Source organism: Daucus carota, chromosome 5 (genome assembly GCF_001625215.2).
Source record: "Daucus carota subsp. sativus chromosome 5, DH1 v3.0, whole genome shotgun sequence".
NCBI lineage: Eukaryota > Viridiplantae > Streptophyta > Magnoliopsida > Apiales > Apiaceae > Daucus > Daucus carota.
The window spans coordinates 4,619,182-4,625,655 of record NC_030385.2 but is presented as its reverse complement, the minus strand read 5'-3'; the positions used below and the strand labels follow the sequence as shown (position 1 = coordinate 4,625,655).

General features: G+C 38.5%; 1 non-coding gene across 1 annotated transcript; it reads right to left on the bottom strand.

Moving 5' to 3' along the window:
* Positions 1–394: 394 nt before the first annotated feature.
* Positions 395–501, bottom strand: LOC135146837 (small nucleolar RNA R71). The gene has a single exon (XR_010283934.1). It is a non-coding gene; the product is annotated as a small nucleolar RNA R71 (small nucleolar RNA).
* Positions 502–6,474: the final 5,973 nt, after the last annotated feature.

Below are 6,474 nucleotides of genomic sequence, written 5' to 3'. Positions count from 1 at the left end.
AGACACCAATTACGCTTAGACCCTATATGTCTATAAGTTTTGAGAACATAATGGTTTACGAACAAGTTATCTATCAAGATTACATAAGGCGATGCAAGATGGTTAAAATCACATCACAATCATGTATGTCGAATACATAAACCTAAGCCCGCATGGCAAGTTCTAAATCTGTATATCCACTTTCGCTTCAATAAAGATTAACAAACAACTTAGATGTTAGCTACATATCCAAGAAGAATAAGCACAACCAATACGAGGAAATCAAACATTCATCACATAAATATTTAAAGCAAATCAACTACTGATATCCATAGATAAATCCGTTGGAATCCCATGAAACTGATTAGTTCATAACCGAACGTCTCGTCATCATGGGTTCGAATGTAAACATGCTGCACTACGAAATGCTCTATCTCAATTCTCTCAACAATCAGGAGAAACATTTTGTGAAGCCTGGGAGCGATATAAGGAGATGCTAAGGAAGTGTCCCCATCATGGCATGCCGGATTGGATGCAAATAAACAGTTTCTATAATGGTCTTGGACCTCAATCCAGACCTATGCTTGATGCTGCTTCTGGAGGTGCGCTATGGGCCAAGAGTTATGAAGAAGCTTATGATCTTATTGAAATGATGGCTGCTAATGAATATCAGAACCCTACTCAAAGACTTACTCAAGGGAAGGTAGCCGGAATTCTTGATCTTGACACGTCTACAGCCATAGCAGCCCAACTTAAAGCTCTCACGATGAAAGTCGATTCCCTGGCTCTCCAAGGAATTCAACAGCCAATCTCTATTTGCGAATTATGTGCTGGTACTCATGCTACTGATCAGTGTGCCATTTCTAGTGAATCAGCACAATTTGTGAGCAACTTTCAGAGAGGTCAACAGCCTGCTCCAGCTACTTATCATCCTAACAACCGAAATCATCCGAATTTCAGCTGGAGTAATAATCAGGGTTATAATCAGCCTCAACAAGGATTTCAACTGGGACCTAAACAGTATAGTCAGGCTGGAAATTCACAACAGTATGCACCTAAACAGCCATATCACCCCCCGGGATTTCAGAATCATGGGCAAACAACTAACGAAAGGTCTGACATGGAAGAGCTAAGACTCATGTACAAGAGTCAGGCAGTAACTTTAAAAGCCTTGGAGACACAAGTCGGTCAGTTAGCTAATGCTTTACTAAGCAGACCACAGGGGAATCTCCCTAGTGATACAGAGGTACCAGGTAAGAGGGACCCTAAAGAGCAAGTCCAATCCATTACGCTGAGATCTGGAAAAACTACAACAGGGCCTACCTCAACATTAGTACAAGATCAGGGTGATGAACCGCAAGAAATTCCAGCAGAACTTCCTTCGAATACAATTGGCATCAACCCTACTGTTGAAAAGGATAAGACTATTCCTACAGCTGCTCCGATGTCAAAACCAGTATATCCACCACCTCCATTTCCTAGGAGGTTAAAAAAACAGCAGCTGGATAAACAATTTGGTAAATTCCTAGAAGTATTCAAAAAGCTTCACATCAACATTCCGTTTGCTGAAGCACTCGAGCAAATGCCTAGCTATGCCAAGTTCATGAAGGGTATTCTTTCAAAAAAGCTAAAGCTCGAAGAGTTAGAGACAGTGGCTTTAACGGAGGAATGTAGTGCTGTGCTTCAACAGAAATTACCACCTAAGCTTAAAGATCCGGGAAGCTTCACTATCCCTTGCACTATTGGGAAGTTCTCTTTTGATAAGTGTCTGTGCGACTTGGGAGCTAGCATGATGCCTTTATCTATCTTCACACAACTTGGCCTGCCAGAGCTCAAGCCGACAAACATGTCTTTACAGCTGGCTGATCGTTCGATCACATATCCGAGGGGTATAATTGAAGATGTGCTAGTCAAGGTTGATCAATTAATATTTCCAGCCGACTTCGTGATTCTTGACTTTGAAGAAGACAAAAGGATTCCTATCATCTTGGGTAGACCCTTTTTAGCCACCGGACAAACATTGATCGATGTCCAAAAAGGGGAACTTACAATGAGAATACAAGATCAAACGGTCACGTTCAACGTATTCAATGCAATGAAATTACCAACCGATGAGGAATCTTGTTTCAGTATGGATGTACTTGATACTACGGCAGAAGCTAATAGCCAGCGGGTTTTACAGGATGATGTATTGGAAGCAATCCTTACCAATGATGAGGAATTGGACAGTGAAGAAGAATTGGAAGAAATCCATCATCTTAACTCATCACCTTGGAGAAGGAATTTTGAACCACCTGTCGAATCTCTTGGCTTGGAAGAATTAAAGGAAGATCACAAACCACTACAACCATCAGTGATCGAAGCACCTAAACTTGAACTTAAACCGCTACCGGATCACTTGAGGTATGCTTTTCTTGGTGAACGTTCTACTCTTCCTGTTATTATTGCAGCTAACTTGTCAGGTGAGGAAGAGGAAAAACTTTTGAGGGTGCTAAGGGAATTCAAAACATCAATTGGGTGGACTATAGCTGATATCAAGGGAATCAGTCCATCATTTTGTCAGCACAAAATTCTCATTGAAGAAGGAAGCAAACCTTCAGTGGAACAACAAAGAAGGTTAAATCCTATCATGAAGGAGGTTGTAAAGAAAGAGATTCTTAAATGGCTCGATGCAGGTATCATATATCCAATTTCAGATAGCTCATGGGTGAGCCCAGTACAATGTGTGCCTAAGAAAGGAGGAATGACAGTAGTAGCCAACGAAAAAGGGGAACTCATCTCAACTAGAACTGTCACGGGTTGGAGGATTTGCATGGACTACAGAAAGCTGAATAAAGCTACAAGAAAGGATCACTTCCCTCTGCCTTTTATTGATCAGATGCTTGACAGGTTGGCTGGCCATGAATTCTATTGCCTATTGGATGGGTATTCTTGCTATAATCAGATTGCTATTTCTCCGGAGGATCAAGAAAAGACAACCTTTACATGCCCTTATGGTACATTTGCATTCCGAAGAGTACCTTTTGGCTTATGTGGTGCACCAGCCACTTTTCAAAGGTGCATGATGGCAATATTCTCAGAGATGATCGACATCAATGTGGAGGTATTCATGGACGACTTTTCTGTATTTGGAACATCTTATGACGAATGCCTCACGAATCTGAGAATGGTTCTTAAGCGCTGTGTGGAAACTAATCTGATTCTCAATTGGGAAAAATGTCATTTCATGGTGCAAGAAGGAATCATATTGGGGCATAAGGTATCTGCCAAGGGACTAGAAGTCGATAAAGCGAAGGTGGAAACAATTAAAAATCTTCCTCCACCACTTTCAGTCAAAGGCATCCGAAGCTTCCTTGGTCATGCAGGGTTCTACCGGAGGTTCATCAAGGACTTCTCAAAAATTTCTAAACCTCTTTGTAATCTATTAGAGAAAGACATTCCATTCAAATTTGATGAGGAGTGCTTGGAAGCATTTGAAATCTTGAAAAAGAAGTTGACATCAGCACCTATCATCACTGCACCTGATTGGAGTAAACCATTCGAATTAATGTGTGATGCCAGTGATTATGCTGTAGGAGCTGTACTGGGCCAGCGTACAAGTAATGTGTTTCATGTTATCTATTATGCCAGTAAAACATTAAATGATGCACAATTTAACTACACTACTACTGAAAAAGAACTTCTAGCCATTGTATTTAGCTTTGAGAAGTTCAGGTCTTATCTTCTTGGAACAAAGGTAGTGGTATATACTGATCATGCAGCCATTCGGTATCTCATCTCAAAGAAGGATTCTAAACCAAGACTAATTCGCTGGGTTCTATTACTCCAAGAATTTGATGTGGAAATTAAAGATCGGAAGGGCACAGAAAATCAGGTAGCGGATCATTTATCCCGACTAGAAGATCACAGCAAACAAACTACCGACAACACTCTAATCAATGAATTCTTCCCAGATGAACAGTTGTTTGGAGTTGAGGCAGAAGAGCCATGGTTTGCTGACATTGTAAATTATCTGGTGAGTAAGATCATTCCTCCAGAATTCTCTTATGCTCAACGCAAGAAATTCCTTCACGATGTGAAATGGTATGTTTGCGATGAACCCTTTCTGTTTAAACAAGGAGTCGATCAGATTCTCAGACGGTGTATCCCTAATAATGAAGTTGAGGGAGTTTTGCGCGAGTGCCATTCCACTGGTTATGGAGGCCATTATAGCGGAGAGAAGACAGCAAAGAGGGTACTTCAAGCAGGTTTTTACTGGCCAACTCTGTTTAAAGATGCTCATCAGTTTGTATTAGGTTGCGATCGTTGTCAGCGTACAGGTAATATTTCTAGGAGGAATGAAATGCCTCTTAAAATGCTTTTGGAGGTCGAAATATTTGATGTTTGGGGTATTGACTTCATGGGACCGTTCGTTTCATCTTGCAACAACCAGTATATTCTATTAGCAGTCGATTATGTGTCTAAATGGGTGGAGGTAAAAGCTTTACCTACAAATGATGCTAAGGTGGTCTTGCAATTTCTTCAAAAACAAATCTTTACCCGTTTCGGAGTTCCTAGGGTCATTATCAGCGATGAAGTTCAGTAGATATAAATTTTGTGACATGTCCAGGAGTTCAGTAGATATAAATTTTCTATATTTTATTTATTCAGAAGATTCCATTTTATGAAGAAGAACTTACAAGACGAAGACTCGACGAACAAGCCAAATCTCTGTTGTTTATTTGACGAAGAATATTTGATTAAACTAGATACAGATGAACCAGACAGTACATCTGTGTATCAGTTACTCAAATTAAATATTCGACGTCAAGCAAAAGTGGTATTTCAGTCGATTGACAATTCAAGACGAAGATATTAAAGTTTTAAGAAGACCGAAAGCTTCTCTGCTGAAGAATAGGTGATAAAGTATTTTATAGATTATCATTTCACTTCTCAAATAATTATATTAATTGTGTAATTTATTTATTAAATTAATTCACTATCGAATTAATTTAATTTATGAATCTATGCGATTAAATTAATTAAGTGAATGATTTTCTATTTAATATTTATTATAATATCTCATTTAAATCACCTATATAACTCGGCAAGACAATTCAAAGAATTGTCCTACCGAGTTGTTTGCATGGCTCAAGTATCTCAGCAAGACAATTCCATGAATTGTCTTACCGAAGGGTGCAAAGACCTCAGCAAGACAATTCAAAGAATTGTCCTACCGAAGCTTACAAATGGGTGGATGGTTGTTTGCAAGAAAATTACTTTGTTTGTCTTATCGAACTCGGCCAAGACAAACTAAAGCTTTGTCCTACCGAATCTTTGTGCACTGCCAAGACAAAATCAACAATTGTCTTACTTTGAATCATTAGCTTCCAAGACAATATCTTGGTTTTTCTTACTGCCGAACGGATTAAAGCTTGGTAGACAATCTATGTGATTGTCCTACCGAAGTCACTTTGTCTTGCCCAAGGATTTAATTGTCTTACCCTGTTTCTTTTTGTCTTTCCCATGTAGTATTTATCTTTGCAAGCCTTAGTTTGTCTTTGCAACCTTGTAATTGTCTTATCTTTTTTTGTCTTACAAGCTCATATGATTGCCTATAAATATGGCATTCCATTCTTTATTTTTTTTGTTCATTCACTTTGATTTCAAAGCATTGTTAAGCTTTCAAGTTGTTCATAACTTGCTTATTATATTTACAGTTTTTTGTGCTTTGATCACTCGGTTGTTTTAACCACTAATCTAGAATATACCCTGTCGAATTTATTCTACGAACATTAGTGGATATTAAAACTGAACCATATTAGTTATATAACGACTTAAAACATTGTTATATTAATTAATTAAAATCTGATTAACAAGTTATATTCAAATCAGATTTAATTCCGCAATTATTTGGTATCAATTGTATTCAACCGCTATTCTACAATCGTATCGGGAACTAACACCTTTCAACCACCGTGTATGCCTGGAAACTTTCATTTTTCCTCCCTCTAAGTGCTCTACACACATCAACACAGAAACACATCAAAATTACCACAAACTTGAGGCCAAATCATCAATTTAGGTCAAAACGAAGGCTTCCAAGTGGATATAAAATCCACTTATCAGCTTCAAGGAGCATGTTGTAGGGGTGAGCGTGGTTCGGTTCGGGGCGATTTTTGGATAAAACCGCAACCGAAACCGGATGTCCTTGGTTTTTAAAATTTAAAACCGAAACCGCAACCGAAATCATCGGTTTGGTTTTGGTTTAGAAAACTCCGGTTCGTTTACAATCGGATCGGTTTCGGTTTTAAAACGGCATCATACAAAGTATACAAGACGAATATGATTAGTATTTAAAACCGCATGATACAAAGTATACAAGACGAATATGTTTAGTATACTTAAAGATAAATTACTAAAATTTGATAAAGATGAAAATTGAAAATGGCATCAGAAAATAGCAGACCAACGAATGGCAGAAAACTACTTGTCTGCTTAGTTTATTTCACTTGA